Raw genomic sequence first — 26,650 nt, 5'->3', positions numbered from 1 at the left:
CTTCCTTTAGCCTATATTTGGTCGCAGAGGTAACCAGAAACCTATTTTCTTACTCTGATCTTGATCTACTCTTGACAAAAAAAGCCTCTATCAACATCAGAATAGGATTGGCCACCAGATGTCACCCATCTCCTATTAGCATCCTCCATATCTGTGTACGCAGGCTTGGGAAAACACTATTCTCCAGAAGCTGTGCTAAATAGAGACTGTCTCGCCACTATAAAAATACAGTCATCACGTTACAAAACTATATTATCTTCCTCTGCTCTAATGGCTCCAAAACACTGAAGCTCTAGTAGCTTATAGAGTCTGTTTTAGAGACAACCTAAGAAGTAGATGAACACCCAACAACTCCCGGCACAAATACCTGTCTTTTAACACTCAGGAAAATGTTAGCTGATGTAATGCGTCCACCCGGGGCAGCCAAAACCACAACTGCTACCAAAGACAAGCTCCGCGCCTAGCCTTGTGCAATGTCGAGGCTCTGGGCAAGCCCGGGGAAGGCAGAAGAGAGCTCTCAGGAACCTGCTTCAGGTCGGCCAGCGCTCTTCAAGCCATACCTATCTAGCTCTGCTTCCCTGGTCTCTGCCTGACAAGCCCCTCAGCACCGTGAGGCGGCAGCGCCGGCTTCCCCGGCCGCTCCTCAGCGAGCTCCTTAAGGCCTGAGCAGGGCCCACCGCTCCGATGGAACACCGGCCCTTCACCGGACACCGGCCAGCGTAAGAGGAAAATGTCTCGCTCGCTGGAGAGCGAGGCCGTGGCTGAGGAAAGCCGAGACATCGCCCCCAGGCGCGCCCTGAGCGGCTCGCTCCGCACACTTACCACAGCGCGCAGCGGCTGCGCATGAGCGCCTGCGCTCATGCCCGCTTGCGGCCGCATTCTCTTCACACCCACGGCGGCGGGAGCCGCCGCCACCGCCCCCCCCCGCCCCGCGCGCCCGTTCGGACGCTAGGCAGGCACTTTGCACACGCTCCCTCGCTCCGCGCGACCTGTGACCGGCGCTTCCGGCCGCGCGGCCGGCGGGGCTGGCTGCTCGCGCGTGCTCCCCGTTCCGCGCCGCTGCCAGCCGCCGCCGCCCGCGCCCGGGCGGGTGCTGCTGCGCCGTGCTGCGGCCCTGCTCGCGGCTGGCAGTTTGAAGACGCTCCCTTGCTCCCGCCCGCCTCCAGGTGGCCCGGCCCCCACAGCGGGCGCGGCGGCCGCCCCTCGGCCCGCGCCGGCCTCCGCCGAGGACCATGGGCGGTGCGCTTCTCCCGGCGCGGGGTGCTGCGCACGGGCGGCGCCGGAGAAGGTGAGGCAGAGCGGGGTTGTGAGTGGTGGGGGACCGGTGCCGTGCCCAGCCCAGCCGTGGGGAGTCGCAGATGCCGCTGCCCTCCCTCAGGCCGCTGCGGCTCCGCAGGCCGTGAGGGAGAGCGGTCTCCTGAGCCCCATGTCGCGTCTGCCGCATCTGTGTGAGGCGGGGGTCGCCCCTCGTCGCCCGGCCACACCGCTGTCTCTGGGGACCTGCCCGGAGCAGGGGAGTCGCCTGCCCGGGCGCCGCGGGGAGCTGCGAGGCGGGGCCGGCTGTGGGCGCGGGTGCGGAACGGGAGGGAGGCAGAAAGGGGGTCGCCGAGGCAGCCGCTTCGGTGCGGCCGGGCCCGTGCTTGCCGCGGCCCGGCCGCCCCCGTCACCTTGCGTAACGACCTTCCGCGCCCGGCATGGTGGGGAGCGACTCCGCGGGCGGCTGCCCCCCGAAGGGAGCAGGGGCCCGGGAGGCGTCTGCGGAGGGGGCGCGGCCCCGGGAGCCCGGCGGTGGCCGCCCGCAGCTTGAGAGGGCGGGCGAGCCTCTGAAGGAAGCGCGGGTGGCAAGCGCTGCCGTGGATGGAGGATGAATCTCCAGCGAAAGTATGTTGAGATCTTCCCCTTACAATACGATTTGCAAGCTTTCGGTTCTACCCGATGCTGGTTTTGTTTCCTCTTCAGACTTTGTAAGCGTCTAGGAAGTGAATCATAAAAAGGTTCCTGAAAACTGGCATCTCTGTGTCAGTTGTGCTTTGGTCTGCCATGTCTGCTACTTTCTTTTTGCCAAAGGTGTGTTGAGCTTTAGATTGGAAAAAACAATGATCTTCATTTGTCAGGGTCAGTATTTCTTGCATATCAACATCATCTTGTGGTTTATCGTAGGGATTTATCGTTCTGTGAAGAGCAGTGACTGATCTGATGTAATTGCATAGGTGTGTGGACCTACATTAAAGAGGAATTTTGGGGACCTGTTTCATTGTCTCCCTCGAGTTTTAGCAACTATTTAAGGTAAACTTACTTTTAAATATATCTAGGAAGAAAATAAATGTCACTCAGTTTTGGGAGACTGAATCTAGGTGGAGGTTTTCATTATTGTTAACATAGGGAGTGTAGGTTCCATCTTTTTCCAGATCCAGTATAATACCAATCTCATCTTTTGAGTGCATATTTTTCTTTCTGCTATTGTGGTCGGTAAACCTGAGATAATTAATTCTTAATTGTTATATTAGGTCTTGATACATCAGTGTCTCTTGATAACTACAGCAATAATAGAATATTCTTTAAATGAAGGCACACTCTTGAGATTCATGTTGTTCTAGTATATTTGTCTAAAAAAAAATCTTTGTCACCTTGCCCCCATGAAATAGTATGATAGGTTTTTCAACAGCATGACTCATAATCCTAAATACAGGAATGAATTTTTGATTTAGTGCAGAGCAAGTGCTTTATCTCAGCTAACAGCCTTTGCGTAGAAAATGCAAGTAGGGAGGTGGGAGTGTCTGGTACTGTATCTGTTAATCTTTGTCCTCAGGAGGACAGAATTCAGAGTTGTTTGCAGGATAGGGTTATATATATCTTTACTGCCAAATCAACAAGGTGATCCCAGTTCTTTGAAAATACTTTTGCTGTTTCATAAAAGACTGAAAAACTTTCAGAAAAGGGGGAACCAGTTAGTTCTTGTTATTTATTATTGAAACCATTTTGCCTAGGGACACTGAGTCCAATTTAGGCTGAATGGGTGATTTACATTTTTCCTCATTTCTGTGTAATGACTTGACTGTTCTTCATGAGAAATTCTGTTTACTGCAACACCCACAGTTGACATAATTATTGGTGGCTGTACCAAGCCTAATAGTAGGAAGAAAACCCCCTCACTTTTTCTTTTCTTTCTTTTTTTTTTTCTTTTTCTTTTTTTTTCTTTCCTGGTGGTTTTCTTACGTATAAGGTGACTTTCATCACTGCTTTCAGCTCTTTACCTCTGTAAGATGATGTAGGGAACAGTTTACTCCTAAATTGGCTCATGGAGCAGTATTTTGGCAAAATGAATGTCTGTTTCTCATAATTCAATGTGCACAGGCTTTTTTCTGTTGCTCTTATGTAGAATACGGATTTATTTTGTACAAGCTGTATAAGGATTAAATAAGAACACATGCTTCCTCTTTTCTGGGTGACAAATTTATCTTGCTGTCCAGGAAGAAGGCAGCTTATACAGCCTGGACTGAAAAGACGCTAAAAGGCAAAGTGACTGAATATAAGAAGATCAGGTTCTTTAAGCTCCCAAAACTAAACTGCCTAAGCAGCCAGCAGCACTGGGTGCAAAGCATCTAAAATCCTTTAATCTGTTTCATGAAGTAGAATCTGGTAAAATAATGAAGTATTCTGAATTCCTAAAATGAATAAAGACAGTTGCTCTCCAATTTGAAGTCATCTCTTTCCAACTAGATTCCTTTCTTCTCCCTTGCTTAAAAAACCCAACCAACTTTATGCCATTAACTTCTATGCTTGAGATAATATGTAGGATTTTACTAACACTACTCATTTCCCTTCAAGTTTTATTTATTTTTTTTTCTTCAGTTTTGATCACAGTGGTTTTGGCATTGTATGCCACTGTTATCTAACAAGTTCACTGTGCTTTTGCTTCTGTTTAATGAAATAGCTTAGTATGCAGCTTTCTTCCTTAACTTGGCTCTAAAATTTTAATAGAAATTCAAGAACGTTTGGCATTCACAGCCCTTCACTGATATTGTAACTTGATTATTAGTTATGTGGTAGGTGTTTTGAAGGTTTATTTGAATGCAATGTTCATGTTTTGAGCAGACTGAGATTCAGAGAAGAATGAAAATCAGAGAATGGGAGAATTAGTTCAGTTTTATTGATAAGTGATAAGGGGGACTTGGTGGCAAATATTTGCCACCATATTGTCTGACTCCGTGTATGTTTAGTCTCTTAAATAGATGGTGGAAAGAAATACAATATGGTAAATGTCAGAAAAGCTAGGTTCTGATAGTGTTTTCATTTATATCACATTATTCCCAAAGTGTCTGCAAAACTCTTTTGCTTAGCCTGGTTTGGAACCAGCGCACTACTCCAGCAGCAACTCTTGGTAATGAACATCGGAAGCATCTGCTGAAGGAAATGAACGTGCTGCACAGAGCTAATCAGCTGTGAATCTGATGAGTGGAAACTCTTTGAGGAATCAGGCAGTTTAGCTATTACTGCATCTTCAGTTTAAAAAATTCTTAGCTGATTGGACTAGAATAAGGTTGTCCTTTATTCCACTTTACTTTTGCTGAGATAGTATTTATGCATCTCTGTGGTTCATATACCACATATGCGCATGAACTTAAACAACAACAACAAAAAAAACTAAAATAACCCTAAAACCCCTTTTGTCTTCCATACTTGAGAATAAAAAGTGGAATTTTTATATTTGTCTCTGTGTCAAACCCTCTTGTTTTCCCCTTTAGCCTGCTGTTGCTGGCAAACATTATAGAAATTGTAAAGGCTTAATTATCTGTTTCACTTTAATTTCTTGAAAAGCCCAGACCTGTAATGCAGTGAAGTGTAAATTCTGTGAGGAATAAGTCTCTTTCAGATTATGTTTTGATAGTGGTTTAATTTCCAAAACTTCTGACTCATCTTCTATCAATACTTCTTGTTTATGTGAGTCAATAACTCATGGCTACAAAGAGGAGGTAACTAGAGTTTTATACAAATTTACATTAGTTCGTTAAAGGGTTTTGGATTTTGACATAGGTTCTATTTAATTGGGTGCTATTTGAGGAGGAGCCATCTCAGTGGTAGAGAATTGGTAACAGAAGTGCTGACAACAGCTTCCCAGAGGTGAGGCAGCAGGTTTTTGTGACAGTGCTAGCTTTTATTGAGGAGAATGGGCTTATTCTTCTGTTCAAGCTGGAATAGTTCATCTATCTAGAGATGAATTTGTGGGCTTTTGTTCATGCTGTCCAACAAGGAAAATTCTTGTCTGCTTTAATCAGGTGAATCCTGCAAGCCCAAGGTCTATGCATGCACTCAGGCCAGGGCGTAGCTCCTTTGAGGAACTTCTGTTAAAATTAATGACATTTTTGTATGGCTGTGGCAGCTTGTGTAGAAGGGAAGCATTGCAGTGGAAGAACAGAGAGGAGAAAATTAGTTTGGGGTACAGGGATTCCCTCTTAGAGTGCTATAAGCAACAAAGTCCTTTTCATGAGGAGAGCTTAAGTCAGTGCTGTGGTTCATTTGATTTATTATTTATGGTTTGTAAGAGTTAAGAATCCTGAGATCCTGGCCCTTTGAGTCTCAGAAGGTCTTCTTATTCCTGTTAGCTAACTATATTTCTTCATACATCCCACAGGCATTTCAAACTATTTAACCTTGATTATTAGTCTAATGTACTGGTGTTTGTCTTACTGATTTTTTATATCCTGATAAAAGCCTGTAACCTTTGAAAGCTATCAACCACCTCTTTTGACCTTGTTGTCCTCTAGACAAAAGGATTTAAGGGTATTTGTCAGTTACAAGTAGCAGGCATAACATGATTTTACTTTTAGGGTCTGTTGCTACTGGGTCATGTAGTTTGTGTATTACTTCTGGTTACATTTTCCTAGAATAGTTTTGTAACTAAAACCTTTTCTTCACTTTTGTTAAGAGTTAGGTAGTGAAGTTTATTGCTGTTTCCTTTCCATTGCATGTTAAGGTTGTGTTCCTTCCTTCCCTAGGAAACAGTGAGTATACATGACTGGTACAGCATTTTATATAACCTGTATTGAGGTCCTGGCAAAGCATTTTGAGATAGCTACTAGTCAAGTAATAGATTACATCTTAGGAAAAATTTCTTCCCCAAAAGGGTTGTTGAGCACTGGAACAGGTTGCCCAGGGAAGTGGTGGAGTCACCATCCCTGGAGGTATTTGGAAGAATCAAAGATCTTAAAGGTCTTTTTCAACATAAATGATTCTATGATCTGAAGTTGTCATAAAAGGTATAAGCTGCAGTGAATTACTGTTCTTCACTAAAGTTATATTTTAGGATCTTGATGTTTTTCGGATATGTGGCATCTCAAGATACTGAACCTTTGTACTTTCCCACATTATGTGATTGTCTTCTTGTCTGCAATATGTGTGACTAAAGTGGATTAATGCATTCTTACAGAAGGTCATTGTTAATACAAAGGTATCTTCATATATTCGCTGAGACAGTAGTTCTCTTGGATTTAAAATGCTGTGTCATATCCCTCTCCTCTTTTATTCTTCTTTTGGTCCCCTCCCTTGTGCTCTATCTGTGTTTGTTTCTTTTCTGCAGAGAACTAATACTGTTCAATTTACTGTGTAAATGCAATTTTTGGAAGTTTCCCTTGAGCTCTGCAGAGCATCACCATAGCATGCATGTGATATACCTGGAAGATAATTTCAAATATTAAGGACCCATGTAACTAAACTTTCTCTGCTATTATGACTTTTCTTTTTTTTTTTCTTTTTTCTTTTTTTCTTTTTTTTTTTTTTTTGTACAAGGAGGTGTAAAATGTGTTTTGTTTGAAGATGGTCTATCTGAAATGTTTCATTAGTCACATAAAACCTAGGTACATAGGATAATGAGTTAAGAAAAATAAACAGTGAATTTTAACACTGGTATGGTATTCATGGCAAAAATCTTTGAACAAATCATCTACCTCCTAACAAGCTTTTGAGTAACTTCGCTGTGACTTTCTTGATAGGTCCTGTTCAAGTACAGTTTGTGCAGCAATTTAGTTTATAATTTTGTAGATTAAGAACAGTGAAAACACTAGCTTTAAGTTGCTGTTGAGAAAGTTTCATGCTGTACTGTTAGACCTCTGTGTCAGAAATCAGTACTTTTTCTGAAAAGCTTGATTTTCAAAAAAAAAAAAAAAAAAAAAAAAACCCAAAACAAAAACCCCAACCCAAACCCCAACAGCAAAAAAACCCCGAAGCCCCTTAAAACCTAGAATGAGTGTGAGGAATGTTTCTAACATGGTAGTAATCCAGGTTTGACATTGTTTACCCATTCTATACCAAGACATTGTAGCATGATTGTTTTGAATGCTGAATTAAACTGGTTGCATGACCTAACTGTAGAATGAAGGTCCTGCACTGTTTCAGTGCACTGTAGTGTGAAGGCTATTTCTGCCTACAAAAAATGCTTCCAGTACTAATGCCTCTAAAATACTACTCCAAGTAACATGAACCGTGAAATAGTTTGCCTTTCCGATGTTGGCTTGAATTGCCCATTTCTCTCTGGATGTAATTAAAGCTCGCTGGTTTTAATAATTAAAATAGTGATAAATACAGAAAACATAGGATCTGTGTAGAAGCATTCAGCAAACAGTGGCAAGCAGATCACCATCACCTTCAGATTCTCAGGATGAATTTTCTTTCTGTTTTGCTTATGGTATAAATTGTACATTAAAATGGGCTCCCTTTTTCTGAAGGGAGTATGGAATATTACCTTGCTCTCTGTCTTTGTTTACCTGGAGAGTCTGAGCCACCTGGCAAAGGAGCTTTCACACTGAAAAGAAGAGAAACTAAGCAGACAGATGTATTTCATGTCTAGGAAAAACCTGAAATATTCTTATCATGGAAGCTTTCACACCTGTTTGGCAAACACCTGCTGTGAAGAAGCTTGCCCATGTTGTTCTCTGTATGTACTAATAGATTGTATATGGTGGATTCAGAGACTATTTGGGCAGGATGAGAGACTGCAAAATGAATGGCTATTTCTTGGGTAGTGATAAGATACTTAAAAACACAAGCAGGAAAGCAGTTTCAGGCACCAATTTGATGCTCAGGTTGTGGAGATCTTACAGGCATACTTGCAAGCAGTGAGGAGGAGTGTGTTGATAGAATTTAAGGTAGGAAATGTTAAAATACATACCTCTATTGCAGAGATCATGAAGATTCCAGAGAGATCAGGAAAAAATCTGAAAAAAAATCGGAAGCCTGAACAAAATGAATTGTTTGAGAGAGGCTTTTGAAGAACTCAAACTGTTTGACTGGAAGTCAAACTACATTTAGAAATCGAGCTTCAAATTTAAATAGACATGTATTCAAATTAGAATATCTAATGGTTTTCTTTCTCCTTATATTTAAGAATTGTCACTCCTGTATTTCAGAAGGATTTTGTCAGTGAACTCAGTACTTGTGTTTCCTGATTTGACAGAACAGGAAAGGGATGTGGAACACTGGGGCGGGAGAGAAAAGACACAGATATTTCTCCATCTTTACCACTCAGACTTCAACCTAGGTTGCACAGGATATGTAACCAGATTATTAAAGCTATATTATTACAATCAGTTCCTTAGCACATTGATTTGTTTTTGTAAGTTCTTGTAAAATTGAACAGTTTTCTTCCCTGTATTTCTCTCCATGAAATGCAGTTTCTCAGTCAGTACTATTGATCCTCCAAGAACATGGTGAAATGCAGTATCATTCTGTTTACGCTTAACATCCTTTCATGTTATGCAGCTACTTTTCTTTTACTAGATTGGAAAAAAACATGCAGGATGAGAATGTTGCAAACGCTTCCAGTGGTTTTTCTACTCAAGCTAACAGCTATTTTACTATTGATAATGTCAACCAGTTCCGAATATTTAGTCTGATTTTAAGAGCCTGTAGTCAAGTTAATGACTATGGCTATATCTTAATATGAAATAGTAGATTGCTACTCCTAATAGATATTTTCTTAGATACCAGTTGAGCTATAAATCAGTTCTAGAAAACAGCATTTTTCTTTGTTTTGATTTCATATCTTCTCTTGAAAGAGAAATATAAACTATACTCATTATAGATAAGATAATAATCTGTAGATCTTGTTGAAATACAGATTTTTTCAGTAGCTTGGCAGTCAAGTTCAAGAAATTGGATAGTCACTAAAATCAAAACTTGTGACTTTTTTAATGATGTGAGAAATGAAACTGAGTTGCAAGAGTGTTTGGCAAGGCGATTTGACAAAGCAATTTCACATATGTCTGAATCTGGATCTCAGTGGTTTGAGGCTTCTGGGGAAGCTTATCAATTTCACTTTATGGCCCCAGTTGTCAATCTCTGTGATGTCTCTATCCTCCTTTGGTTTTGGACTGATAACCTTATAGGACTACACATGATTCCTTTGAAGAAAAGGCTACAGTAACTTTCAGCTAACCTGTGTTACCAGAATTTTCACCAAGGTAAATTAAAGAATATTTTGAGCAAGGAAAAAATTCAGGCTGGAAGATGATTAAGGATTTGGCCTCTTTGCCGGAGTCTATTGCAAATTGCTGCTTACTAGCAGCTGAGAGGAAGTTCTATGAAAACTGTTCTTGCCCACTGGAAGTTTGGAATTTCAGTTCAGTAGCTGATTCATGCTGGCTGCTGAATGTCCAGGGTGTGAGCAGTGGTCACAATGCTGTTGATATGTTACCAGCAGCGATTCAGTGTGCCAGAGGTCTGTACTGAAAGGAGTGGATTGTTGTCATGATGTAATGAGAGTTTAACTGCAGTGGGTAAAGCTCTGTACTGGTGTAAAACGTATATTGTAGTTTACTTAAGCTGTTTTTAGTTTGATGCTATTCAAGTCTCTGGCTCTGCATATTGAAACTAGTCCAATGAAGCCCAAGTGTGCACTTAAACTTTCCTTTGAGAGCTGTACTGGTTGATACAGAGCAAAAGCTTCTAACAGGTTTAACTTCTGTTCAGCTTCTAATAAAGTCCTTGCACCTTGATTCATTTCCTGGTGTAGTTTCTGTAGCTATCAGTTGTGTAGCTTGTGCACTAATGTTACAGAATATCAGTATTGATTAACCTACTTAAAACATGTTTAAGAACAGTTTCTTACATACAGGGATACTGGTATGCATGTGGCCACATCTAGAGCAAAGAAAACAGTGAGTTTAAAAAAAAAATAAATTATTCTTTTAATAAAGCTGTACTTGGTAAATAGTATTATATTTTAAGTACACGGAGAAAACTGTTTTACATAAATTTTTGCATTTGTTAGACCTAAAAAGGAGGGGTTAGATGGAGATCTGAAGAATCCAACTTCTCATTATTTGGGGTTAAAAAAAAGTAAATTAACAGGGGCTTTTTTCCCTGCATTGGAAGCACAAGTTTTCTACATCCCATGTACTTGAACAATTGATTTTATTTTTTTTCCCCCATCTACCTGTAGTACTGTTCTGTTTGAATTGCCTTGATCTCTATTTTGACTGTTGTTTTTGCCTCATGTCTTGTTCTGTACCCTTGAGTGTTGTTCCCATTGGGTATAGCAATCTTGAATTCTGTTGCTCAACTGATAATCTGGTACTTCAGGATATGGTGTTCAGAATACTCTGCATACTTAAGTGGTCTTCTAACATGGTTTTGTAATTTGTCGTAGAATCATAAGAGTAGATAGGGTTGGAAAGGAACTTAAGATCATCTAGTTCCAACACCCCTGCCATGGGCAGGGACATCTCATGCTGTGAACAATATCACCAGAGGCTCTGTCCAACCTTGAACACTGCCAGGGATGAAGCATTCACAACTTCCTTGGGCAACCCATTCCAGTGCCTCACCATCCATACAGTAAAAAACTTCTTCCTTATATCCAATCTAAACTTCCCCTGTTTGAATTTTAATCCATTACCCCTTGTCCTGTCACTGCAGTCCCTAATGGAAGAGTCCTTCCCCAGCATCGTTATAGGCTCCCTTCAGATACGGGAAGGCTTCTATGAGGTGTCCACGCAGCCTTCTCTTCTCCAGGCTGAACAGCCCCAACTTTCTCAGCCTGTCTTCATATGGGAGGTGCTCCAGTCCCCTGATCATCCTTGTAGCCCTCCTCTGGACTTGTGCCAACAGTTCCATGTCGTTTTCATGTTGAGGACACCAGAACTGCACACAATACTCCAGGTGAGGTCTCACGAGAGCAGAGTAGAGGGGCAGGATCACCTCCTTCGACCTGCTGGTCACACTCCTTTTGATGCAGCCCAGGATATGGTTGGCTTTCTGGTAGTGCTGTGGCTGTAAATGGCTTTATGGCATTTGGCTGTTCATGTTTCAGCATGACAACGCTCCCTACACGTCTTCAACTTTTATCCGTATAGGCTGGACAGGGAGGTTGGAGAGGGATAAAGATGCTGCTTTCAGTGACAGTACTGGCTTGGGTGTTTGAACATCAGCCTAATCTAGAAGATTGTGTTCTTATTACTTCTTAAAATGTTAGGTTAACAGAGGGTTAATACTCTAATACTCTATCCAGTAGGCCAAATGGCCCCACTTTTATCTAGCAAATTAAAGTTTGGTTCTGTTTGTTTCCTGAAAGACTCTATGTAAGTACTATCAATATATAATTTTGTTTGTTTATCCAAGTTGGGGGGAAAATGTCTTTCTCACTGTATGATTTTCTGATCTACAACTCTGAATTCACACTATCGATTTTTTCCTTTGTATTATGAAGAGTTTTTTGATTAAGGTTTATTCTTGCCCTTTCACAAGCTACAGAGTATTTTTGAATATGTCAGCCACTTATTCTTTAAATAACTAAAATTTGACGGTCCATTAAAAAGGTTGCTGTTGCAGCATTGTAGTTCGGCAGAAATTGCTCTAGGAACCTTACAGTGCTCAATATGTCCACCTCTGTACTATGGGCATCAAGCCTATTGCTCAGGATAAAAATATTTGTTCAGGCCACAGAAATGCAGGATTAAAACATTCTTGTTGCATATTTTGTACTGACCAGCTCTGTCATCCTTGTGTTTGACAAATGGAGGAAGAAATCTGTCAAATTTTTTTTTTTTTTTTTTTTGCTATTTGTCGTCTCTTGGCTTGTGTGCCAAGTGCACTGCTGACTGTTGTCCATTTCATTAGTGTTAAGGTCTTTATTTCTATATAAAAATTATTTGTGATATCACATAAAGTAAACCAGTGTTTGAGTTGTAAAACTGATTAAAAAATGTATATATAAAAAGAAAAAAAAAAAGAGAGAGAGAAAAGTGTTAAAAATTCTCGAGAATACTGTGTCACAGGTTTCAGGGGCTTGGTCATACTTTTCTTTCTGTCTTGGCTTGTGCCTGTCTCCTTCCTTCCCTATTCTGTGTAATCTGAAGCATGTTTTCTTTGTTGCAGCTACTTAATTATTTCTATTACCACTGCGTCTGCGGTTCCACATCCTAAAAGACTGAAGGACTAATCATGTTGTGCTCTCTTTTCATTTGGCCTTCAGGAGCTATGCAGGCAGCGTATGCATTTTCTGTTCTGCTCAGCACTGGAAACAGCATTCCACTAGACTGCAGATTTCAGTGAATATAATATCTTATTCAGCAGATGTATTAAAATTCAGCTATGTCTCAATTCTAAGTAGGCTTATTTTAGGCAATTTTTTTTTTTTTTTTTTGGTTGGTCAAGCTGAATTTCAGTTATTTGTGGGAAGTGTTCTGGCTGTTCTCTGCTGTGCTTGGAAAAAAGCAAAATCTCCTTTTTAATCCAGTCTTCTGAATGGCTTCTGCCTTTTTTCCTCCAAACATCTCGTCTTCAGTTATGAGATTTCACCATATGGCTTGAAATTTTTTCACACACGTTACACTTAAACTTTACCTCATACATTCTTTCCCATCTCTGAAAGTGTACTTTCTGAAGTTTTCTCATGTTTATGTAACCTGTTTCTGTATTAAATAATTCAGGAAATATCTTTATTTACAGAACTCATTGACTTCTAGAACTCGACTAAACCAGAACGCCTCATCCTGCCCCGCCCAGAAAACCTGGATGGATTTTTCTGTACAATTAAGATGAAGTTGATGAAGCTTCTTAATGGCATATGTGCAGTTATGCTAAGTCTTTGTTGTAATCGGCTAGTGATAGACTCAAGATGAACTAGAACCTTACTCTTGGATTGCTTACCATCTAATTATCAAAACAGATGATTTCAGGCAAAGACTGCATGCCTTCAGTTAATCTTGCATCTTTCTGTTTCACATCAGTAACTCTTTCACACAGATCCTTCTTTTCGTCTTTTATATGGCTTTTTCAACTGATCTCAAACAACTGTTATGATTGAGGCCATTCTTACTGAAGGTCTGACTCTTTGCCCATGTTGCCAAAGCTTTGAATCTACAGAAAATGAAAGTAGTATGTTGAAGAGGTGAGTAATTGCTGAGTGTTCTGTAGTTTGTCTGGAACTGCAGATTTTTTTCCCCTGGAGGTTATTTGCATCAGAATTGACTTCCATATTTTTGCTAATATATTCAGTATGTTATTGCAGTAGCAGATATGGCTTGGTTATTCTCAATTTTTGTATAGGAATCTCTCCAAAAGCTGTCATTATACCCCCCCCCCAAAAAAAAAAAAAAAAAAAAAAAAGCCAGTCAGGATGAACAAATGAAAATATTATGGAGAATATGTAAGTTTGCTACTTTAAATTGCTCAGTGGTCTGTTAGAATGCAGGAAAGCTGAGCAGACCAGGGCATCAAATAAATCTGAATTTAGCCAACTTTTTAAGTACTATCTTCTGAAATTTCTGGTAAATCCATGCTAGCTATTGTCTTTTCGTAATTAAGCTGCTGCTTCTGTGAGCTGACTTTTTTGAGCCCCTCTTTGAATTTTCATTGTATACCGATTTTAAGTGTCTAACATGAAACTGTGAATGTCATAGAACCTAGATCCTTACAGTCATGAAGCAGTAGTTGGCTTTATTGATTTGTTTTTGTTTGGGGTTTTGTTTGTTTGTTTTGTTTTGGGTTTTTTTTTTTTTTTTTTAAGTACGTTAAAGAGAAATCCTTCCAATTCTAAAGAATCGCACAGAATGATAGGTGAAAGAAGATCTGGTGGTAGTGGTGGTGAAGTTCTTAAGGAGTCATTAAATTAACTGGTCAGGTAATGCTTTCTTCAAGGTAAAGCAGACTTGAGTATGAAGAACCAGAGCAATGCAGTTAATGGGAGGGAGGTTAGAAATTAAATGAAACCTTACCTTTATAAAAAGCAACTTAGTTGCTCAACTGTCTTGAGGATCAGGTATTTTCTCAGGTTTGAAAAAATATTATGAAAGTCACTCAAATGCCAAAATAACTGTATGCAATAATAATTTTGAATTTAAACTGGTATTATGGAATTATAGAATAGTTAGGGTTGGAAAGGACCTTAAGATCATCTAGTTCCAAACCCTCTGCCATGGGCAGGGACATCTCATGCTGAACAATATCACCAGAGGCTCTGTCCAACCTGGCCTTGAACACCACCAGGGATGGAGAATTCCCAACTTCCTTGGGCAACCCACCCTTACAGTAAAGAAATTCCTCCTTGTATGCAATCTAAACTTCCCCCGTTACCGCTTGTCCTATCACTACAGTCCCTAATGGAAGAGTCTTTCCCCAGCATCCTTATAGGCCCCCTTCAGATACGGGAAGGCTGCTATGAGGTGTCCACGCAGCCTTCTCTTCTCCAGGCTGAACAGCCCCAACTTTCTCAGCCTGTCTTCATATGGGAGGTGCTCCAGTCCCCTGATCATCCTTGTGGCCCTCCTCTGGACTTGTGCCAACAGTTCTATGTCCTTTTTATGTTGAGGACACCAGAACTGCATACAATACTCCAGGTGAGGTCTCACGAGAGCAGAGTAGAGGGGCAGGATCACCTCCTTCGACCTGCTGCTCACGCTCCTTTTGATGCAGCCCAAGATACGGTTGGCTTTCTGGGCTGCGAGTGCACACTGAAGCCAGCTCATGTTCAGTTTCTCATTGACCAACACCACCAAGTCCTTCCCCACAGGGCTGCTCTGAATCTCTTCTCTGCCCAACCTGTAGTTATGACTGGGATTGCTCCAACCCAGGTGGAGGATCTTGCACTTGGCATGGTTAAACTTCATAAGGTTGGCATCAGCCCACCCCACAAGCATGTCAAGGTCCCTCTGGATGGCATTCCTTCCCTCCAGCATTATCAACCGAACCGCACAGCTTGGTGTCAGCGGCAAACTTGCTGAGGGTGCACTCAGTCCTACTGTCCATGTCACCAACAAAGATGTTGAACAAGACCGGTCCCAACACTGATCCCTGAGGGACACCACTCGTTACTGGTCTCCAGCTGGACATTGAGCCATTGACCACAACTCTTTGCGTGCGGCCATCTAGCCAATTCTTTATCCACTGAGTGGTCCATCTATCAGATTGATGTCTCTCCAATTTAGAGACAAGGATGTCTTGTGGGAAAATATAAAAGCATATATGTGATTTTCAAAGTAGTCTTAAGGTTTAAACCTCAAGTCATGCGTTGAGTCCTAACTGTAAGGTCCTAACTGTAAGATGCATCTTCTCTCAGTATTAAAACAGCAGCCTAAGTTGAAGTAAAGCCTGGAAGCTATTGAGTGATACAAAGCTTTAGACAGAAATGTCATATCCCTCGAAATACAGAGGGAACTGCTGAAAAAAATACATTCTTTCTTTTGTCAGGTTATTAGCATAAACAGTTCTCCTCTTTAAGACCAGATCTAATGAACTTGAGTGATTGACTATGGTTGGGTTTTGTCTCCTCCCCACTTCTATTAAGAGGTACTGTTATACTTTGCATGCACATGGCTCCCATACAGATTTATCTACTTTTTGCAGTAGAGCACAGGTGTAAGCCAGTAGGCTAAAATATGGTACAGTGGTAGATGTTGGATTTTCATTGTCAGAGCTTACAAAGCAAATGGACTGCTCTGGGTGTTGAAATGTTCTAAGTTAATGCCTTACATAGTTATATGCAGGTAATCTGTCAAATCCTAGCTGTTATAAAGATAAATAAACATAGCCCAGTGATAGAGAGTTTAAAAGAGAAAGGCTTTTTATACTGACTTATCTTTTAAAGATGCGTTTGCCAGAAAACTTCTCCGAGTAGAAAGGAATGAATATTTTCATAATATTAGAAAATCTGTTCCTCTGTCTCATTGACTGTCTTTTTCTCTTCATTAGCTATGACTAAACAGTAAAGAAATCCATTCAGCTGTGGTAGTATCAGTATAGTGGTCTTTCTTTTTCTTTCTGCTAGTATTACAATAGTGTTTCAAGAACATTTAAATTCTGCTCGAAGCTCTAAGTGATCTTTTTGGCAGCCTTATGTGTATTTACATTAACTGCTGGGTTGTAATAATTTTCAAATGGATTATCTTAAAGTCAGTGTCTTTTTTTTGGTACATATTTTAGATGACTATTTGTGTCTTAGAGTTGTGGCTTTATTTCAATTCTTGTGCTTTTACCTTGCTAACATTAACTTGGTTCTAGGAAGATACTTCCTGGTGCAAGCTCAGAGAATGGATGCTGAACCTGGCCTGGAGGTTCAGAAGAAAATCAGCAGATAGAAATAATGACACTGGGTTTGTACCTTTGATGCAAAGTGTTTCATCCGATTAAACATAAACATCCACCTAGAGCGTGCAGTATACTGCAACTGAATGTCAGCCTTGCTGCTAATGGAAGTTCCTTTTGATGCAAGACTTCACTGTATTTGACCTGAAAAGTCTCATAACTTTCTCTGTTAGCTGAAAATACAGTTTTTCACTGTGACCATTCTAGAGATGGACAATATTGCCTATTGAATTTTCTTTCTGTTACTGGAAACCATTTGGATTTAGAATGCTAAAGAGGTTTGCAGTAGGATGTGTCCTTTTGTAGATGTTGGTTGTAGTTTAGGATAGGCTTACATTTGTATTGCTTATAAAGCATTTTTATTATTGAAACACTAGAGAAACAGCCTAATAACTATGCTCTTTTAGAGAATACTTACTGAAGTAGATCAGCTTCTGCTTGGTTTGGAAAACCATTTTACTTAATGACACTGCTTTAGTTTATACATGTTTTGTAAGAACTGAGTTGTGTTTCCAGCACTGGAGGGAGGAAAGCTCAATACGCATGCTTGAGAACATGCTGAAGAGCATGCATGGTGGAATTCTGGGAGAGGTGAAAATTTTAGAGGGTGACGGGCATTACATAGCTACACAGCTTCAGATCATATAATCTTGTACAGTTTAGCCAAGTGCTAATTTACCCCACCAGATTTGTCTCCCCCACACACCCCCTTTTTTTTTTTTAATTGTTTTAAGATTGTTTGAGAAGACGGACAGAATTACTTCAAGTGAGAAAGTTCAGAAAAATATGATGGGCAGCTGAGGTAAATAACCCTCTGATATGGTTCAAACTGAAAAAAACCCATAAGATTAAATCCATGGCAAGGCAAATATAATCTAGTTTATAGTTATGTAAGACTGTTTAAAGTGGGTCATCAGTGTTGGGGAAAAACATGCCTTCGTTTCCAGGCATTTTTTTTTCTTTTTGTTTTTAACATACCAAATAAGGATTTTTCTCTCCTCCCCTTCCCACACTAGAAGGAACACTTTCCTCTAGGGATAAAGATGAAGCTAAATATATCATTTGTCTTTATTCTCCATTACGTTGCTTCAGTGGTAATCACTTGTTTGAGATTTACCTTCAGAGATCCTGCCTGACATATGGTGACATGCATAACGAGTGTATGCAAACATATAGTAATTCAAAATTCATTCTTTACTGCACTTTGGTTTTAGTTTACAAATTACTGTTAACAATGGAAGAGATTTTGTAAGCATTAATCTACACACTTAGGGAAAATTTTGCCTTAATTCTTTATTATGTGTGTGAGATGGGGAAGCAGTAGCTTAAGATCCTGCTTGAGAGTTGTGGTTGTTTTGTTTTCTAGTTTCAGATGATACACAGGAAAGTTAAGTTTCTCTTCTTTGAATGTACTACCCTTTTCAGGGAAGGAGGTGAAATTTGGTAGAGTTTGAGAGCCATGACCTGTGTGGCTTAGTTACGGATTTTTGGTTGATGTTCATTTGGGTTTTTTCTGAAGCACTAGCCAGAAGAATCAGAGGAAAGGGAAGAACAATTGAATGCTTCTGTAGGAGGAGGAGGCCCTAGAGAGAAAAGCTACAGAGGGATTTTAAGTAGGAAGGGAATGGCTTCTTTAGCAGCCCTTTAGAACTGAGATACGAGGGGAAGTGCACATAGGTGTCCTCTAGACATCTGAAAATGTTGACATAAACTCAGTTATCTCACAAACTTTTCTTATACTGTGTTTTAGATGACTGGGGAAAGGACTGAAATATTTACTTGCCCATTCATAATGGGAACCACATGATGAGTAAAAAGTACATACTGCTGTAAATAATGTTCAAACTGTAGCTCCTCTTTTCATATTCTTGACTCTGTTGGAATTGGCATAATTGTTTGCCAGCAATGTGAGTTGTGTCCAAAATCCAGCTTGCAACTTCGGATGATTGAGATAATTTACTTTGACTTTTATTCAGCATCTAAGTCCTATTAAGCCAGCTTCTAGTTCATCCTGTATTTAAATTCTTTATAGTAGTTGACAGTAAAATTTTTCAGTTCATGTTGAAAACTGCATATTGGCAAATAAACAGGTAACCATCTTAATACACATCAAATGAGCATCTTTTCAGGCTTTATGCGGAGCCTTTGATCAAGTGCTTCATCATAAGTCATGATGTCAGTATGCTGAACCAGAAGAGGACAACAGAACTTTGGTGGAAAAGTGTCTATGGAACACTCGGATTAATTCCATGGGCAGATGTGAGGAGGCAGTGAGCTCTGGTTGGAGAAGTCTGGCACAGGTGGATCCAGAATAGCTCATGTCTTCCTGACCTCCGCCTGTCACACTCAGAAATTTAAGCCATGCATACTGAATCACATGTTCTGCATGATTTACATTTATCACATCACAGAACCATTTCCCCTTCACACTCTCCACTATTTTGACTCTACTGCAATGGCTTCTCTTACCAAAAATGGCTGCTGGTAAGCACAAGCACTTTTTTTTTTTTTTCCCCCTAAATTATTATTCTTCGTGATCAGGAAGAGACTGAAAATTTTCTCATTATGTTAGGAAGCACTGCTGGGTTGAAAAAGATGTAGCTTTGAACTTTGCTGTAGAATACTGTAGAGTGTGGAGAAAGGGAAAAGCATACACTAATTTGAGCTTAGGAAAGTCAGGTCCTTCCATAGTCAATACAGAGGATGTGAAGCTCTTGGGGTTGCTGCTTTGAATCACTCCACAAAAGGGGAAGAAGAGCTAAGCCACATGGGTCCTTGCTGCCAAAACATACAATTTCTCCTTTTCAGTTTCACTAGCTCCAATACGCACCTGACCCATCTGTTAGACAGCTTGGTTTGCAAAACAAGAAGAAAGCTAATGTAAGAAAAAGGCTTCTTTTGTTTTCATGATCTGAATCAGCTCATAGAGAGATCTGTTGATTTGGCACATGCAGTGCAAAGGAGGGTGTGAGTCTGAGTGGCTTAAAGCAGTAGGATGTAAAGTGTGGAGTGGGATTAGCCCGGTTTCCAGCTGGACCCTTTCATGTGGGTCTCGGGGCCTCCAAGGGCCCCAGGCTGTCTTCACTGCCTGCAGAGGGACAAAGTGACCTGTAACTTCCCCTTCAGCTGTGGTGACAACAGTGACTGCTGTTGTCATATTTGAGCCTTACCTTTCTTTTTCCCTTTCTTTCACCCCCATGTCATCTTGGGGGTTTTGGTTTTTTTTTTGTTTTTTTTTTTTTTTTTTTTTTTTTTTTTGAAAACAGGAGATGTAGTCTTAGTAAATCTTTGTACCTTATTGAGTATGAAGTCAGTGACTAAATGATGGAAGTGTTTCTGTGTCAAAAAAAGGCCAAGTCTAACTTCTCAGTTGTTTCAGTGGTGTCACTGCTATCTGCACTTCTAATACCACAAATTTATTTTTTTTTTATAAACAATTCCTCAGAAGTAGGGAGTACCCAGAATTTTTGCTCTAAGGCTATGTTCAAGAACACACTTGAAATATACTGCAGAATGAGAGTGTCCTGCCACACCTGTAGAAATGTCAGAGTTCAGTGCCAAGCCTAGCAAAGCTTCGTCACTTGTATCACATCTGAGTTCTTCACATTTTGGCAAGCAGTCAAAAACGGATTTAGCCCTTTACAGGTATTAAGCATTGCCCTCAGACATCATAACTCAAAAGGCTGTGTCCAGTGTATGGTGTGAAATTAATCAAAAGGAAAGAAAATTAATGACCTGCTGTGGTGCCATCCATCAGGATATCACTCAGCAGGTGTGAAATTAACTTGCCTTGACTGTGGATTAAATTTAACAGTGTGACGTAAAACTACGGAAACTGTTTCCGTTATTACTAGGGAGCAAGCATTTTTAAAGATTCCAGCCTAATGAACTGCTTACGCCATACACTGGGTGGTCCCATGATCATTTAACAGCATGAGTTTAGATAATGTTCCCTAAGAAGATCAAGTATTACTGTATCAGTAAAAATTGTTCAAGGCAAGCCACAGAAATGCACTTTTAATTTCTGTAATTACTGTGCACCAGATGGTGGGTGTATACTTTTTTCAAGCACAAGTACTTCAGCTCAAATATAAGCAGTTGTGATATTTATTTAAAATTCATCAGATTTTAACCTAGGTGAGCAAAATTCCCTTGTTATGACCCATTATGATGACCTTCAAAGAAATATGTAGGCAAACCTCATTATTGTTATAGTTACAAAAAAGCCTTGTTTCTTCACATCTGAATTACGAGGCTAGTAAAACTACCCACTAATTTTAACTACCCACGAAACGCTAACTCAATTTTGCAGTAAGTATCTAAGATTAGATTAGGTACTTGAAGCATTTGGTAAATCCTAGTTAATTTAAACATTGGTTCTGAAAGAGTAGTACTACAGAGTTTCAAAATACATTACTGGTTATTAATAGCTTAAGAGAAATGAGGAAAATGAAGGAAATCTATTTCACAGTTTAAATCTAAAGATTTTGATATTCTGCCAACTATTTTTTCTGTCCCATCCCATTTCCTTATGTGTATGCACTTTTTCCTCTACAGTTGCACTGATTTTATTTTATTTTTATTTTTAAATGGAGCATTTATCACTGTTGTGGAAGCTCCCTTGGACTTGTGAGTTCTTAGTGGATTTTTGCTGAATAGGCCTTGGAACATCCTCTTCTAAAATGTTCAGTCGTCTCAGTCCTTGTTAGAAGTCCTGATGTTTTTGCCCTTGACAGAAAATAGTCATGCATGCTTTTTTTTCTTCTCTGTGTGTGTGTGTGTGTGTCTCCTCTCCACCCCACCCCAAATTCTGAATACACATTTCCAAGAGTTAAGGAAGTCATGTATTTTTGATTAGGACAAAGACTTAGTTATGACTTGCACGGTAGCTTTCTTTGAGGTAGAGCTGGCATGTGGCCATTATGTATTTTCAGGATAGGGTCTCCGCAGTATATTGACACATACTTGATTAGCTGCTCTTCAGGAGTTGACTCATTCAACCTCTTATTAAGGAGTTTCTGTGCTTTGCAAAAGCAGTACTTTTTTGTTTAAATATTGCTGATCAGAAAGCTGTTAGAGCCGTGAAGGTCTAATTAATGCGTCACAGCTGCTGTAACAAACTTGAGGGGATTTTGTGTCAAAACATAATTCTGATGCTAGCATTCGAAAAATGGTTTTGATTTGTAGTAAGTATGATGTAACTACCAAGAAATGTTAGGGTTGTTTTTAGAGTTATCCTTGCGCAGTTGCTGTGTCACTATTTCCCTCAAGGATAAATCTGTAAGTAGTAGCTCAAGGATCACAAGATCTGTACTGTTCTGGAACCTAAAGGAAGAGCTACATAGTCCTTTGGAAGAATATTTATTTGGGTAGAGCTGACAAGATATTTTAGGCATTTTTTTCTCTTCTTTGGAGAGAAACATCAGTCTTTATCCATTTCAAAATGAGGGAGTGAACAAGTACGAAGGTCTAGTGCTTTGTAACATTATAAACATTAACAATGTGGGTCAAGCTTTTAACAGCGAGCAAAGGTTAAATGATTGCTAGGACACTCATATTTCATCTGGAGCTTTAGACTGCTTTCTTTTCCTGCATTAGAAAATGGATAGTTTAACTCTCTTTTAAGGCTTAGATTATAACATGATGCTCTTGCAACTTTGCTTATATTGAAATCAGCCCTGGGGTACCATGTTCAGTTGCCTGCCTGCAATTTAGGCTTTACATTACTGGTTTATTTAATTGTACTACTGTCTGTCTCTTGTTGATGGCTTATATAGTCTCCTAAGCTTTTATGATTAATTTGTAGCCCCAAGGGAGGTAGGGAGAGAAGAGGAAAAGAGATAAGTTTAACTCTTTCTCTGAAATTTCTCTAGGTTGTAAGACAAGTGAAAAGCCAAGCAAGGGTGCTCTGACAGCAAGAATATTTATCTGACCTGGCAAACCTTTTTGTCAGTCCATTTTTCTAGGAAAACAGCTTCACACATCTGTTTTCCATGACAGCCTATGTAAGTTGGGTCACAGCTCTTTGTGGTGTCTTGCATTCAAACTGAGTTTGTGTTGGCTGTTTTTGCCATTTGCTTTATCCTCTTGTATCTATAATATCCTGTCATGAGGGAGCATGAATCTAATTATGGTATCTTCACTGCAGTGTTTGATAGGTTTTTATGCATCACTACTAGGTTGTGTTATGAAGAGAACTTATGATTTCTGTGCATTGCCTGTAACAAGGATATGGAAAATTGGTCTGTCAGCATGCTCACAGTTAAGCAGTGTGATGTTATATGCCTGTGATTGTAGGTTCATGAGAAGATATTTGGATTTCTCTTGATGCAGAATGACTGAGGACTGCAGCTGACCTTAGCAGAGATGGTCCGTTGCAAGCAAATTGATCTAAGGGAGGAAAAAAAAACCCATAACAAAATCAAACAAAAGCCTTAATGGTTCAGTGTGATTTGCACAGCTGATGTTGACCCATATAGGAGCATTTGTTCATGTTCCAGGTTATGCTTACAATGCTTTATTTTCTGATGGGCTCAGAGCATATGAGAGAAGAGAGCTTGTGCCTGCTAGCAAAGATGAGGCGGTAGTCACTGATTAAAATCATTGAGTAGGGTCGGGTGTTTTTTTTGTTTGGGTTTTATTTTGGTGTTGTGGTTCTTTTTGTGGGGGTGGTGTTCTTTTTTGGTTCTATATGAGGAATGAAGATTTTGTTTGGCTTTTCTTATGTCATTTTCTGTATTTTCTCAAACTGCACTCAATAAATGCTCCTTCCCAAAGGAACTGTCAGTCTGTGTACTTGAGATTGTTAATGTTAGTCAGCCAGGGATAGACAGAAACTTATTATATAACAAGTCAAAAGTGATGCTATTTAGTAAGAATTTTTTTCTGTATGGCAAAAAAAATGTTTAATTAGCAGTCAAACCACTTATTTTGCCCTCTAGTTCATTATATGTTAAGTAGGTTTATGTCACTGATTCATATAGCTCATTACAACTCGTAAATGTCACCATAAAATTAGTCAAAATGAGTGTTAAAGTGTCTTGCTGTCATTAGTTACCCATTTGGTTGGTTTTGGTGACAAGTTTATAGATAAAGTGTGAATTTTATAATTGAAGATGTCGCAGGACTTGGAAAGCATTCTGCTTCTCAATGTGAAAAAAGACAGCCTATATCTAAAGCTGTAGCTGAAACTTTTTTCCTGGCCGTAGATGCTACTTGCCTCTCCTACAGTGTCAGTTGCGCTCTGTACCAAGCTTAAAAGCAATAGATGTAATGGTGGTAATTGTCAACAAGTCAGTGATACCACTTCTGGGAACACAGTACCAGTAAGATGCTTTCATTAAATCTCTGTGTTCTTTGCCCAAATGGCAGTCAGTCAAGATCTGTAGCGTAAGCTCAGTGTGATTTGAAGTAGCCACCTCTTTAATAGTGCAGCTGATGATTTCCAGATGCCAATTGCTGTAATAATCTCAAATACCTTACATGTAGTAAAGTAGGTATATAGAGGTAGGATTCTGGAGTCTGCCTCTTAGAAGACTGGTGGCATTGTAAAAAGGAAACTAGAGTATAGTACAGAAAGTGATTTGTATCAGTCATTTGACCACTTGATCAATCACTATCACTTGATATTATAATAAGATTTTATCACTTGGTAATATAGTAATAAGTCTCAGGACTTTACAATAACAAGTTGTAATGAAAAGCAGATAATATCTGATGGTGAGTGACTCTAGAAGATTTTGTACAGGGTATATGTTTTGGTAAATTCCAGTTGAACAGGAGAACTCTGAGGCTAAAACTTCAAACTGATTTATTTTAACAGATCCAGGATCCAAATCTTTCGATAACTACAGTAGCGTCAGCTGCAGTTGCCATGGCCCTAGAGGCATCAATGATGTTTGTATGGTTTACATAAATTGATTTCAAAGATTTTGGGGGTATTATATGCTTTTAATTTTTTTAATATATGCTATATGTTTTATATATAGTAAATCAAGTATGGGAATGTACAGGGATAAATAGGCCAGTGGCAGAGTTACATAATACATCTCTAAAGGTCTAGCATGCAGCTCATCTGTGAGACAAGACTATAGATGTGCACAATTTAAATGGGAACAGTTTCTCTGGTTTTATTGGGATTGATGGTGTCAGGGTATATTGGTCCACTGGAAATTAGGCATGGAATCTGGTCAAGAAAGGGATTGAAGTATTGCCACCTGATCCCAGATCATTTTAAGGAACCTCTAAAGCAGTCTTATAGATAGCTTTAGTTTGCTTTACAGGGGGGTACATTTAGAAAAGTCATAAGCAACTGAAGAGAAACATGTCTTTTTTTAAAACTTTAACTTCAAACTGGAATGTCACTTTTGGTTAGTCTCTGTTTAAAGACAGATTTCCTCTGTTTTTAATAATTTATGTGGAAACCGTATGAAAGATTTGATATGTGGCAGCTCTGAAGTAAGAAGATTGATGCTACTGTAGATTTGTGATCTGATTTGGATTCTGACCTAATTTCTTTTAGTTAGTTATTGGTATAGGACTTTGTGGGGTACATGAGTTTATGACTTCTGGAGATTACTGGCTTATATTTTTGGGTTACCAGCTAATCCTGTTTAGGAGTAGCATTTTCATCTGAAAACCGACAGGCCTTTAAATTCTTCCTGTTTCACTTTAGAATGACAACTGTAAAGTGTGCAGAAAAAACAAAGAATTGTCTGCTTATTTCAAACTGTGCTCTGGCTTTCTTCTACATAATGATTTTCTGCATGGGTCTAAAACATGCTATTTTCCTTTAATGCTTAAACAAAAGGAAAATCTTCCATTGAAGTTGTTAATTTTGTACACACTCTGAAAGCGATATGGAAAAACATTGTGTACACATTGCCCCAAAAAAGTTTTGAGCCTTTCCTTCTGGATTTTTCACATGTTGCCTTGTAGCTGTTTGAAAAGCAGCCAGACTATAGATAAACTAACAGATGCAAATTTGCTCTTCCATTTCCTTACTCAACAACTGTGTTCATATAGAAATACTATCTTACAGATGTTTTCTTCTTGTCAGCAGTTGCTTTCATGTGCTTGTAATGTATGGCAGAGAGAACCTTGTTCTTCAATTCCACACTTAGTGTGGGGTTGCCGTCTGCTTTGTGTGCTAATTTGGAAGGTAAGCATTTTGTCACTTTGTCCCTGTTTCCACAGATTGAGTACAAAATGCTTACCAGTGCTATTTATGAGGTCACCTTTGTGTATTTTCATTGAACTTTATGAAAAGTGTACAGAAGCAGTAAAATAAAGGCTACTTGCAGCTTGAATGTTATAGTGTTGTATGTAGGATTTTACCTCCTGCAGCTGTTTAGTTTCCTTTTTGTTATATACCTTGATGGGATGGGATGCTGAAACGCAGTGGAGAAATCAGAATTTGCACCCAAAGTGTAGTGTGTATGAGTAATACTATGTTGTATTGAAAATATTGCTCAGACTGTGTGGGTTTTGTTGCTGGTTTGGCATGCTAATATTAATAGGTTTTTCCCTTTTTAGTGAAAGGCATATATACTCAGGTCTAGTGAAAGGTGTTCCCCTGCCCATGGCAAGGGGGTTGGAACTAGATGAACTTAAAGGTCCCCTCCAACCCAAAACATTATATGATTCTATAATATTGGACTGAGCTTGATGTAAATTACTGCGCCTCCCTACCCCAAAATTTACTGCTTCAAAAGAGCCCTTGCGATACGTTTGTATACTGAAACCTCTTCGATTGACGTTACGCAGAAAATTCCCATGACAGCTTGGTGACGTCTTCATCTTATTGGTAAGTGGGGCTGAAGTGAAAGTGAGGGGAGTAGGAGGATGTCACATTAACATGGGTGGTGTCATGCCTTATGTGACATCCCTGCATCCTAGCACACAGAGTTAGAATCATGCTCTTGTCTCCTGAAAGCATAAGAGGCTGCGGTTCTGTGGGCAGTGTTAACAGTGAAGCAGAGCAGCTAACTCCCAAGAGATCTCCCACACAAGTCAAGACAAATTTTGCAGTTCTGCAGATCAGTGTGGGTTTTATCCCCTTTTTATTTTTTTTCTT

The 26,650-nt window shown here is 39.8% G+C and overlaps 1 protein-coding gene across 3 annotated transcripts in view; it reads left to right on the top strand.

Annotated features, from left to right (window-relative positions):
• The first annotated feature begins 1,116 nt into the window (after positions 1 to 1,116).
• MGAT5 (alpha-1,6-mannosylglycoprotein 6-beta-N-acetylglucosaminyltransferase) overlaps positions 1,117 to 26,650 on the top strand; it is a 135,817-nt gene continuing 110,283 nt past the window's right edge. Inside the window, exons 1-2 of one of the 3 annotated variants that reach the window (XM_065671331.1) lie at positions 1,117 to 1,288; positions 2,161 to 2,286. The gene's annotated coding sequence lies outside the window, so the exon portion shown is untranslated. Of the gene's footprint in view, positions 1,289 to 1,561; positions 1,882 to 2,160; positions 2,287 to 26,650 lie in introns of those variants that run through there. The other 2 variants (XM_065671330.1, XM_065671332.1) reach the window with 2 other exon arrangements.

The sequence above is a fragment of the Lathamus discolor genome, chromosome 3 (genome assembly GCF_037157495.1).
Source record: "Lathamus discolor isolate bLatDis1 chromosome 3, bLatDis1.hap1, whole genome shotgun sequence".
In the NCBI taxonomy this organism is placed as follows: domain Eukaryota; kingdom Metazoa; phylum Chordata; class Aves; order Psittaciformes; family Psittacidae; genus Lathamus; species Lathamus discolor.
The sequence above is the reverse complement of the archived record's forward strand: the minus strand, read 5'-3'. Positions and strand labels throughout refer to the sequence as shown.